Source organism: Argopecten irradians, unplaced genomic scaffold (genome assembly GCF_041381155.1).
Source record: "Argopecten irradians isolate NY unplaced genomic scaffold, Ai_NY scaffold_0017, whole genome shotgun sequence".
NCBI classification, from domain to species: domain Eukaryota; kingdom Metazoa; phylum Mollusca; class Bivalvia; order Pectinida; family Pectinidae; genus Argopecten; species Argopecten irradians.
The window spans coordinates 351,729-364,714 of NW_027187484.1; the positions used below are offsets into that span (position 1 = coordinate 351,729).

At 32.9% G+C, this 12,986-nt stretch overlaps 1 long non-coding RNA gene across 5 annotated transcripts; it reads left to right on the forward strand.

Annotated features, from left to right (window-relative positions):
* The first annotated feature begins 52 nt into the window (after positions 1-52).
* LOC138311319 (uncharacterized) lies at positions 53-7,345 on the forward strand. Of its 5 annotated transcripts, XR_011206573.1 has the most exons (8): positions 53-544; positions 859-945; positions 1,344-1,847; positions 2,290-2,367; positions 2,730-2,801; positions 3,234-3,274; positions 3,770-3,895; positions 6,927-7,345. It is a non-coding gene; the product is annotated as an uncharacterized lncRNA (long non-coding RNA). The 5 variants fall into 5 exon arrangements; XR_011206571.1 differs by lacking the exon at positions 2,290-2,367 and having other exon boundaries at positions 6,874-7,345; XR_011206570.1 differs by lacking the exon at positions 2,290-2,367.
* Positions 7,346-12,986: the final 5,641 nt, after the last annotated feature.

Here is a 12,986-nt window from a genome sequence, read left to right on the forward strand (position 1 = left end):
ATAGAAAGAAAGAAAAAGAAAGAAAGAAAGAAAAAGAAAGAAAGAAGAAAGAAAAGAAAAAGAAAGAAAGAAGAAAGAAAGAAGAAAGAAAGAGAAAGAAAGACAGAAAGAGAGAAGTCTATAATGTCAATGTGTGATGAATGAAAGCCCCCCTGCGAGGGGACATCTGTTTATATTTAAAAAGGCTGACCCCAAGGCCCCAACCTTGGCAGTCTTCAAATGTTCTGGGGTATTAAAAAATTTTATGAAAAAAAGAAAAAAAAACCAAAAAAAAAACAAAAAAAAAAAAAAAAAAAAAAAAAAAAAAAAAACAAAAAAAAAAAACAAAAAAAACCAAAAAAACTAAAAAAAAACCAAAAAAAAAAAAAAAAAAAAATAAAAAAAAATTTGTAAATAAAATGTAAATAAAAAAATCAGCATGTAATAATTGTTTCAAATATTTTCATATTTTCAGGATAGCGATACCATGAAGAAAGTGACAGTGACACCCGATAGCCGACGTTCCATGATAGCGACCATTAGTAATTAGCAGAGCTTAATTAAGGTATATTCCCTATAAAACTATCATTACCAAAATTGTATAATTAATTTCAGTTCTATTGCAAATGTGCATGTTTTGCAAACTATCATCAGATAGTCGCTGTTATATTCGCTTTTCATCTGTGGTCAAGCGTTTGTCAGTCCTTTTGTCCATTAATTATTGTTAATGTTACTTAATCTCAAAAAGAAGACAAGGAATTTAATAGTAACTGCAAATTTGATAGGAACTATTACAATAAACAATGTAATCTCCGGTTTAGATCAGCATATATGTTTTCCACCATACTGATTGTTTTCACTATTTCTCCCCAATGGCAGCTCCAGGATTATGACAACGACCAGGAGACAAATGATGGCAGACGTTCCTTGAGAGTGACCATTAATGACGAACAGAGCTCCATTCAGGTAAATTTACTATTAAAACTCAAAGGAAAAGTTATATTTGAATTGTGAAACTAAACTGCAGTGATATTGCCGTGTCTAATTGTCCCCCTCCCTTACCCTCTTCAATCCCAACCAAATCCATTCCACTCCACACTATGATGGTTGGAAGAGAAGTGGTAAAATCAAATTCCTTTTACAAGATACATCAAATATTTAAGTTGGCATTTAGGTCTAGAACATTTGGAAAAGGAAAGATAGGTTAAAATGAAGTATTTAAGAAGAAAAATAAAACAAAAACTTCACATTTTTAATAGAATATTAACTATAAAAATAGACAACAATGCATTGACTGGTCTTATTTATTAAATCATATGTTTACAACCATACTAATGATATCACTATTTTGACCCAAATAACAGATCCAGCATCTGGGCCTTTTGATCCATCAGGATAGTGACAACCATCAGGATTTGATTGAAAAATGGTTCTATGACAATCGTAATCAATTTCATCGTTTTTGTCTCTAACAGCGGCGCTCGCTCCAAAAGGATAAACGTACAATACTAGAGTGTTCTGGTATAGGGCGGGATTACTTTTCTAGACGGAAAGACAGAAAATAGGTAATTTGTCCCCGTAATTATCGGCAACCTTTCCGACTTATAGTTAACGTAGACACTTTAAAGGGTAGTGCTGTGCTGTTGGGGACAACTGCATTGAATTGACTGTGCGATTGCTGTAGAACCTTTGTCCTTCAATCAGAAAATGGAACTGTCATCACAAAAAGTCCGCCTGGATTACCATTGGGGCACCTGTGACCAAAATCCACAAGTCCAGACTTGAAAGTTGCCTTCCAGTGCCAAATGAAGCGGAAAATTCGAAGGAAGGAAAAATAACGAACAAGAATCCTTTGTTACCAAAATGAGGTAGGTCAGATCTTGCTAATGAGGAGAAATGTGTTAGGAAATGTGAAAATTACATTAACGAAGGAATGTCAATGAACAAAGCACAGGTGAAAATGGAGGGAAAATGAAACTTGTTAAAATGAACATGTTTGACACAAAGGTGTGGTCCAATTATCAAATACATTATTCAGTTAAAAATAATGTGACAGAAGTCATTGCTGTTAGAATCATTATAATGAATATCTGAATTAAGAATTGAAGATCTTTAAGTTTCAGTTGGCATTCAAAGCCAATATGAATGCCGACTGGACAGAGACGAGTTGTTCCATGAAGAGCGTACTTAACGTTTCATGTTGAATTGTCTTAGATTGTCTCCCCCTTAATTGATATTAATATTCTCTGTTTTTGGTTAAAATTCGTTTCTGACATGGGGAAATAATCAAAAATAAAAATATATTCACAGATATGTGAGGTGACCTTCTTAAAAATCAAAACCAGTGTTCAGGTTGTCATTGTCCTATATATGTACTGAGATCAGCAGGTAGGTGTGACAAATAATGCGTTGTGATGTGACGGTTACATAATACACTTTTCCTTAGACTTTATCTATGTTTTTCTTGAGATGCAAACACCTTTGTTTATTTGTAAACAAAAGGGCTGTGGAGGTTCCCTCCATGCAACACTAAATATTTCTATATTTTTATTAAGGTTGAATCTGTTTCTGTCTGGGATTGTCTCCCCTTGATTAATATCAATATCCTCTGTTTCTTTCTAATCAGAGAGATTACCAAATATATACTAAATATAAAACAAAAACTGATCAATACCATTTCAGTAATTAATATATGATAATTGCTAAAAATCAATTTCATTGTCAATTCACTGTTCATCTTTTTTCTTCAGTTTGTCCGCGGCTTGATGTTTGAGGCTGATATTTGAGTTCAAAAGAATTTGGTAAACAGATCATAATTACAGGTAGGATATATCTAATTAGTGTACTTTACTTCTGAGGTAAAAACTGAATTATCATTTTCTGCTAATTACAGTTAGATTAGGTGAACACATCCTTTCTGGTAAATTCTATATATTTTCGTAAGTCTCCTTGCTTCTAATCATCACTTGTAATGTGGTCATTTATAAGATGATTCTATTTCTTATTATGTAGAATGTTGTTATAATTACAAGCTTTATACTATTTATCTGTGGTCCAGGTTCGTCCGTCCTTTTGTCCATTAACAATAATTGTAATTATTGTTCATGTTATTTCTCAAAAAGAAGACAAGGAATTTAATAGTAACTATGAATTTTGATAGAAACTTCAACAATAAACAATGTATTCACTGGTTTAAATCAACATATATGTTTTCCACCATACTGATTGTTTTCACTACTTCTCCCCAATGGCAGCTCCAGCATAGTTTGGAGACTTTTGCTGGCAATCCAAAATGGTAAGTATCTCAAAAGGATATCTCCATCAGATTAGTGACAACCATCAGGATAATGAGTCCGTGACATCATCAGGATAGCAACAACCGATGGCAATCATTCCTCGATAGGGACCATTTGTTGTATATGAATTGTAAAGTTCTATTGGGAAAATACGATCGATATAGGTTATCCTGACCAAATAAAGTATCATGTTAAATAATTTTAAATATTTTTCATTTGCCCTTCCAACATCCCTACCCCCATTCCCAATCCCAACCAGTGACATCTAAATCCAGGACGACAGAAGAGATGTTGTAGAATGGAAAATGTCTTTTTATAAGAAAAATATCCACAATGATTTTGAATTGTAATTGTATAACTGGAACCTGAATTAAAATTAACAAGCGTCCAGAGGCGAGCTTTTTTATGATATTGTTATGATAATGATTAAAATAATTTTATTTTTTAATTAATTTGTTTTATTTATTATACTATATTTTTTTCATCGTAATAAGCAGGATAGTGGGAACCAGCAGGATTGAGACAACCACCAGGAATTAGTGACAACCACCAGGATAGTGACAACCGATGGCAGACGTTCCTTGATTGTGGCCATTAGTGATGAACAGAGCTCCATTCAGGTAAATTATATTATAATAATGTGTATGTAAATAAAGGCATAATATGCTATATTAAAATTATGAGAAAAACATTTTGCAAAACAATTTTGTTATTAAACATGTAGTAGTAAGTACATCTGTTTTATGTTACATTTAGTCAGATTATAGAGATATTGACAAATGAATATTCAAGTAATTGGTGAATAAATAACTTTGTTAATAATATACAATTACAATTTAATAGATTAGTTATTGTAGACAGAGAACATGCTGTAAATATTTATTACACAGACCAAATTTTCGGAGGCTGCAGTATGTTAAGCGTTGTGCCATTTAGTAACTTTTTATAGTGCTATCTCACTGGAGCATCTCACTAAAGATACCAAACAAGCACACCCAACCTTTTACATTATACTGACAACGTCAAACCAGTCCTCCCACTCTCTTTACCACTTTAGAGACTATGTTGTCTTGGCCAGGGGTCAAAAAAGGGCTTGTGTCAAGGGAGACTCGGAAGAAGCATTGTAGCACATTTATTCATTCAAAAGAAGAAAACCTACTTTTTCATCAAAACAGAAACGTCCATAATTTAAAAATAATGTTAAGTTTTATAATATAATCATATTAATATTGCAGAAGATAAAATTCTAAATTCTTTTCTCTGCTTTTATTTTCCAATTATACAATTACATGTAGTAATATTTTCCAAACAATGAAGAATTTTATATTATAACAATAAAGACACGTTTGTTAATGTGATGTTTAAGTCTATAAGAGCCAGTATGATCATTTTTAGCTCTTGCATTAACCAGTATATTTTTGAAAATCATTCTTATAATGAATAATCTTCCAAATTTCCTGCAGATAGCCATTGTAGTAAACAAACTATCTGATATCATGTCTTGTTTTTTGAGTACCTGTAACTTGTTTTCCAAATTTTTGTTTTATAGAATATAGAAAAGTACAGTTCTTTAATCCTTATACTAACTCTACAAGACATTGACGAAAAACCTCCCAACTGACAGGACACAAACGACTAGACTGGACCGACATGGGAGGCGCGTACGAACTGACCCTATCATTAAAACTACTAATTCACATTCTCACTTCTAAGGACTTCTTTCCTATATTCTATAGTTAATAATATATACATAAATTTCAAAATTGTGAATATTATTGTTAAGTGATTAATTTGTTAGTTTAATGAAATAAAGTAAGTTAATTGAAAACAAAAAAATAAATTGAAAATATTTGATTGGAAATAAGTGTTAATTTCAAATTTTATTCTTCTACAAATACTGGTTTGAGCTATTATGACCATCTGTCTTGTAGACCAGAACAGGAAAATCATGGTAATACAATAATCATTGAATAGAAGACCAAGATGTAGCAAGAGTTATAACATTATGTCATTGATAACGATTTTCAATTAAGTAGTTATCTTCCTTTTAAATATCACCTAGATGTCAATATTTTCAATCCTAAATTTATAACAGCATTTAATCAATAAACAAAAAATCACAAACTTAGATTATGGAGGTTATAACTGTTATTTTGAAATAAGTACATTTAATTTATGAATAATTTCAAAAGATGCACCCTGTTCAGCATAATTACATGTACAATGTATGTCGTTCAAGAGTTTGCAGAGCTTGCATTGATACATCTGTCAATAATCAAGCGTCTACACAAAACAAACCATAAGTTGTCTCCCTTATCATAAGTTGTCTCCCTTATCATGAAGTTAAGACATGAACCGGCCATCTTAAGGAATCAACTTTATTTGTTTTCAATTTTCTTTAGAGCGAGACCGTATCATGGTAATTTAATGTGCAATGAGTGATCATTTTGAGGCAGGTTCCATACAGTACTAGATCAGTATCTAAAATAGGAATTTCAGTGGTACATATACACTGGGTCTCTTGATAATTTAACTATTTTGTACAATTGGCACTGTCTCCACAATATTATTATACAAATTCTAAACGTTCTAAATTAGAAAATATTTTGTCGAAGTACTGTCCCACAATCTATAAAGCTTATTATTTTGTTTCAAAACTATCGGGTTTTCATTTTAACATTTTAATGAAGCTAAAAATAATTATAATTTTTAACAAAAGTAGCTGAAAAAAATAACAACTTTTTTATCGTCATAAAAAATCAAGCACACTGACCCTCTATTTTCATGATTGTTTTAGAAACAACAACTTGTTTTCTTTTGAACTGCACTTTTTTCTGTGAAGCGCTGAATCTGTGAAAATTGTAAAAAAAATACCCCAAAAAACAAAAAATATTTTCATCTTCAAAATTTAACAGGTATAGGAGCAATATATATACAAGTTCAAATTCTATATTCTTTTCCTGTTTTCGGATTGTATAAGTTCTGCAAAAATTTAACATGCTTAGTCTTTCATAATAATATTTCAGTATAGAATGAACTTTAAATAATGCCACCCCCGCCACAATTCGCATCAAATAAGTATCTGATTCATACAATGTAAAAGCTCAAAACCAAGCACACTATCTGACTATCATATTCTTTTTATTCCATTGTCAACTTTGATATGAACTCCTTTTTCCAAAAATCTATACTAGAAAAACAGTTAAAGTCTTAAAAAAAAAAAAAAAAAAAATTCATCAGAGCATCCTTAAAAGCTTTAAAATATTTCAATACAATGTACGTAATTATCAGATCATGGTAAGATTAGAATGACAGTGGTCTGAAGTCTGTGAGAAATATGGCTTGTTGATTGACATTCGGACAAATGGCAAATTTCTGGATTTCTATAAAATTCCAGATGTATGGTGTGATATCTAGTTCTATATATACAGTTATTATAATTTAATCATCAGAATGTTTGTTTTAAGTTGCAAGTGTTTGAGTTCAATTTCAAACAATTTTATTGACAAATATCAGAGATTTAAATATCAAATGATTAGACAGCATGCATACATTGTCTATATTTGTGCAGGAACTAATGATGTTTTCTCTGTTGTAGAATTTGGAATGATTTCTGTGTAAATAAGTTGCAATGTTCTAAACTTGGTGTAGGATCCTAGAGGACCAGCATACATTGGACCTAACTTTACGGAGATGTCCTATTTTGGAGGTTACAGTGTTTATACAGTGTCTACAGATGTTTCTTAGATGTCCACTGGATGTTTATTCGTTTTAAGACTGTTTAATTAAGACTGTCTTATTCGTTAACATTTAATAAAAACTATCTTATTCGGTCATGTTAAATATAAGGACTATCTTATTTGGTCATATTTTTGTTTTCGCGGCCTTCTTAAATCCAGCATTTGAAATCTTAAGCATTGAGTGCTGGTGCACCTCCTGCTAACCTGCACTGCAGGATTTTTCAGGTTGGGTGGCTCGCTTGGTTTCATAAAAAGACTTGGGACTCAGATGTGTACATTATACTCGTCCAATAATACCAATCCAGCAGCCTAATACAGCGTTCAAAAGAATGTCAGTCTTGTGTTCTAATTTCAATTACAGTTGTTTTAGAAATGACATAATTTATATTCGGATAAGGTACGAAGCAGAACATACATATCTTTTCTTTCATACCTAGGGGTGTAATACTGGCTGGTCTAGGACAATACACTCATGTCGCCTAAGGCTGTATTGCATGGCTACCCATGCAATAAAGCCTCGTGATGTCATGGCGACAACAAAATTTCTATTTCCTGGGTAAAATTTTAACATTTTTTTTTTTCACAAACTTGACTGGTTTTACTATAAAAGATGCAAACAACGGACTTTTGTTGAAAATATCATATAATTTTTCATGTATGGAAAACTGACTTTCAGTCGTGGATTTCTTCGAATTTATTTCAAAATGGCGGGATATCATAGTTGTAAAATTGCAATAAAACGTCGAGGTATGAAAGAAAAATACTCTTTCATAAGGGGATATGAAGGATAGGAATATTCTACCCTCGGGATCACAAAATGTTGCAAAACCCTCGGCAAGCCTCGAGTTTTAGTACATTTTGTGACCCTCGGGTAGAATATCCCTATCCTTCATATCTACATATGAAAGAGTCTTATAGTCTACACTGTCGGAGTAACTTCTTTGGCCAAACTTAATTTGAATCTTAAGACATTTGTTTATAAGTATCCAGTGTAATCTAGATCTTTATAAACGAATGTCCTGTGTAATCCATGTCTCTCTGTTGTACTATCTGATGCAGTGAGAGTAAACTCGCGCGCTAATTAGGACGGTGGCGGGAAGCATAAGACGACCCGCGTTATGAAAATCAACATTTATTTCAACTTCGAAACAAAATTTGCCGCATCAATTATAAAGTAAATAGTCTGGCAAAGGAAAACTAAAGTCTGTAATATTAGTGCTAATATATCCAGTAAAATTTCTTAAGAAATAGAAAAATAAAATTTCCATCAAAATTGATCTGCACACGAAGAAATTAATTTTCATTATAGGAATCCTAAAACGTCCTATGTCTGTGTCGACATTCCACGCAGCCTCGCTTTAAAGAGTCAACAGAATTTATTTTTGTTAACAGATATTTACTGTTATTTTGATATACTATATAAGGACTTTTGGAAGGCCAATGAGTGCATTTACACTGGTTTTCTTTGCCCGACTATTCACTTAAGGTATATTTCTCCTTGATGTGCAATTTTTATCTATTTCACCTTTTTTAAGAAGGAAGAAAGGACGACTTTAAAATGAGACTTTAAAAAGACAAAATACTATTTTTTTTCTATCAGTGCGGCTTTTATGCCTTACAATATGAGGCGCTGTTTTTATATTCATTCATTTTTTCACATATATCACGGTATAATTCGATTTTTACACATATAAAAAAAATCGATAACGTAAGAAAGTTTCGTCAATCTATCCTCAAATCCCATTAGAGTCACTCAAGATACATGCAGGACTTATCATGAGATTTTCATACACTTTTTAAATACTAAACATTAACGCATAATTATCAGGTACAGGTAGAGAACAGTCCTATACATTTGATTTTAATAAATATAGTTTAGCAATACCAAGCATTATCAAATATCATTTTCGGAGCTAAACAATTCCTTAAAACCATTTTCCGGTCGGGGGGCTTCGCCCCCCTGAACCCCCTAACCAGGGCGCTGCCCTGGACCCGCTGGGGGCCTAGGCGGCCCCCAGACCCCTCGCCTGGGCTTGCACATGTAAAAGACTCTAGCTACGCCCCTGTAAGGATTCCAATAAGGCTCAAATTTAGATGTCAGTTAAATTTGGCAATAGACTTCAGAGCTATTGCTGCAATAAAAATGCATTTGAGGCTTTTTCTTTTCTTTTTCTTTTTGTCAAAATCTAGGTTGTCAAAAAGATGATTATTTGAACAGTACATAGCTCTTGTTGGTGATTCAGTCTCTTTTCAGTTTTCTCTCGTCAATAAAAAGTGAGAGTTTAGCCAAAATTAAATAGCATTATATTTTTCATTTTGTTTTCATTAATTTGTTATCTTCCTCTGAGAGTTATATAATAGATGTCAATAAATTAGCCTTTGCATTAATTTTTCATGAATATTTAAAGATGCTCCACCGCTGACAAACTGTATTTTTTCTCTACGAAAATTCATTAAAGGTGATATTTTTTAGGTCAAACAGGCAAAAATCGGCATTTTGACCACTGGTTTCTGTTTAATTCGTCCTAGTGAAATAATTGATAAACTTAACAATCTGAGACTCTACATATAAACAGTCCTTGTAATTATGAACAAAACGGTATTTCTGATTTTTGGAAATGTTACATACAACGACCACAATACAGCCTTGAATAATGGTGGTATTTCGCAGGTTCTCGGTAAATTTCCACAACAGACGAGATATTTCGGGGATCCCAGGCGCCTTCCTTCGGAGCTATTCTGAACGATTGGACCGGCAAATGTACCATTTAAAAATGAGTGATATTTATGAAATTTTCTGTAGAACTTACTAAAAATCATAAAATGCGTAAATAATTTATGCACTGATCATCACATTTTTGTTACAAAATGCGTCCAAAATGTGCAACAGTGAAATTGACCTGTCTGCAGTGTCTCGATCACACAAAATCATACCGCTCACTAGCTAGTGCGCCCCTATAGGAATGTATATGAGTAACGTGTATTGAGTAAAAACGTTGAAGCCGCCTTGGTGTTCAAGTTATAACCGGCATTATCAGGTAAGTAGATGCGTATTACTTGTTATAGACACCAAATATCATTATCGATGGATATTCATATTATCCGTTATTTGTTTTATTGTTTGTGTAGGCCTAAAAAACATACTTAAAATCTAGTATGGCTTTTCATTATCATCATCGCGAGTGCCTGCACAACAGAACCATGCATGCGTTCTAAATCATGCTTAACAGCACATAAACTGACAATTATGCTGCCTTTGAGTCAGATGCCGTTTGAATATATATGTATCTCGTAATATATCTGTATTGTTTGATAATTATGATTAAATTGCTAGTAGTTAAACCATAAATTAATGCAGGTCGTTGCAGCACTGTGTACAATGTAACCTTACATGTCGTTTCGGTACTTGCTGAAGTTGTTTCGGTACCCTAAAGTGCAAATGCCGAAACGACTTTCAGAAGGTACCGACTTTATTTTGAAGTACCAAAACTACTTCGTGCCGAAACCTGTGCACATGGATGCTATCATGATACGATGACACCTGTTTGGTCTTTAGCAGTTTACGTCTGATCTGCTGTCTGAAAATAGCACCAAGCATATGAGGTTAATAATTGGTGTTTAGGCCTAAACAATGATTAGATCAGAAGGAAAAGTGACAAAATGTGACAGTGGCAAGGGATAGCACTAAACAGTAAACTGAATATTTTACAACTAAAGAAAACAAGCCAAACAAATCTGGAAAAAATGTATCAGTTAGTTTGACAATGGATATGATCAACATTATCAGAAGCATTTGTATGCACTGCAGTTTTACATGACACATAATAATTGCTAAAGTTATTGTACAGACTGGTGGGGGGAGGGGGGGTCAATAATGTGAATAATGAAGATTAATTTCACAATTTTGCTGTGTTGTGTATAGTCAACTACTGCGCAGTAATTAGGATGCTGGCAGGAATCATCATGATCAGCTTGACCAGCGTTATGTAAATTTGCATTCATGTAAATATCACACTGATCGTCGACCTGTTCAGCCATGTTATATGTTTTGTAAGTCGCAGATATTAATGACGTCTGTGTGAGGTTTTATGATTATCTCGATTGACACGTTGAATCCATGCCTGATTTCGCCATTCTTACATATAAACAAAATTGAGAGTAATTCAAATTTTTACCCAGGGCTTAGGCCTTAAATTATGTTCAAGCATGTAATCTTCAAACCTTTAATGATAAAAATTCAATACACATGAACTAAACTCAAAATGTCCATCAAGAAATTCTACTATTTAAAAAAAATGTCTTTTAAAAGATTAATTTGTTTATACGTCTTAGCAGAGATAAATTATCTATGTAAGACAAGACAATTAATTCATTATTATTTTGAGTTACACAACAATGAACCGATGGTGTGAAGCCAGTATGTTCAGATCGAGCAGGGTTGCATAATGATATGACGACATTCACAATTATCATTTCTAGATGCAGGTAACTTTAAATAGAAAAATTTCCATGTTAGAACGCTTTAAAATCATCAAAATATATCATAAAACTCATCTCAGCCATTCTAAATCGTAATATTTTTTTCCAGGGAGACCCCAAAACACCAAAATATTGTGCCATCAGCGCTCACAAAATCATTAAAATACATTGTAAAACTCATCTCGGCCATTCTATATATATTTTTCCGGGGGGGGGGGGGAACCCCCGAACCTTCAAAATATTCAGAAATACTCGCCTTCGGCGCATACATGTACTCATTAATTTCCTGTTTGCGACGCCACTGTCTACAGATGTGTACAAGGATTATATGTAATGATGTATTAAAAAAAGTAAATGTGAAAAAAGTATATATCTCTGGGTCGGATAGTGAGTTTGAATCCCATGTGGGGGCAGTTACTAGGTACTAACTTTTTTTTGGTGGTTTTTTCCCCTGGTACTCCTGCTTTTTCTCCGCAATCTAAACCTGGCACATACAAAATGTACCGGTATGCATCGTAATTTTTAAAATGGAAAACATACATGTACAGTACTGGGGAGTACAATAAATAATGACATTTTGTAAACTTTGAATAAAACCTCAACAAAGATTAAGATATTATTGTAGATCTACATTTACATCTACATATATATATATATATAGAAATAAAAAAAAAAGAAACACGTTGTTAGTTTAGCATTAGCGCTTTCATCATGTTCTTCAGATGCTTAACAACATAAGATGACGTCATGACAGTATAGTCATTGTGTATTGTGACGTCATATTAAGGGAGGTAATTATACATATAACAATTGATTTATACAATTACAACAAACGATTCAGTTTCGGTTTCAGAGTTCTAATAAATTGCTTTTCTTGTTCTTTTCTTTGGATGGCATTATTATTTAACATTTTATAGAACGGAAATATAGTAAACCTTTTCTTTCCGCAAATGTCCAAATGTTCACTTAAATTTATTTTCCTGTACTCCGGTACATTAATATGTTGTTTGTGTACACGGACACGGGCCCTCAGTGTATTACTGGTCTCTCCAATGTAAAATTCCTTACATCCGGGGCATGTTATTACATAAATAAGGTCTTTCGAATCACAACACATATTTGCATTCACTACGAATGTTCTGGAGTGGAATTTGAAAGATTGACCTTCTGTAATGTAGTCGCGGGTTCCACATCGTGGGTCCATACATTTTCTTACGGTGACATTTTCTTCAGTTTGGAAGTTAGATTTACATAGTACTCTCTTCAGATTTTTGGGTTGGCGTTTGGACTGAGGAGCATTGTAAAAGGCCTTTACAAAAAAGCTGAAGAAATGTGAGATACAAACTTCAAACTGTACCTAATTAATAACTGGAAACGATATCTATATTATATGTTTGAATTTTAATACATGGCAAACAGTTACTAAGTTTTCGAGCTAAAAGTGATGTATACAGACAAAGACCCCCCCCCCTCCCCCCTCAAACACATGAAA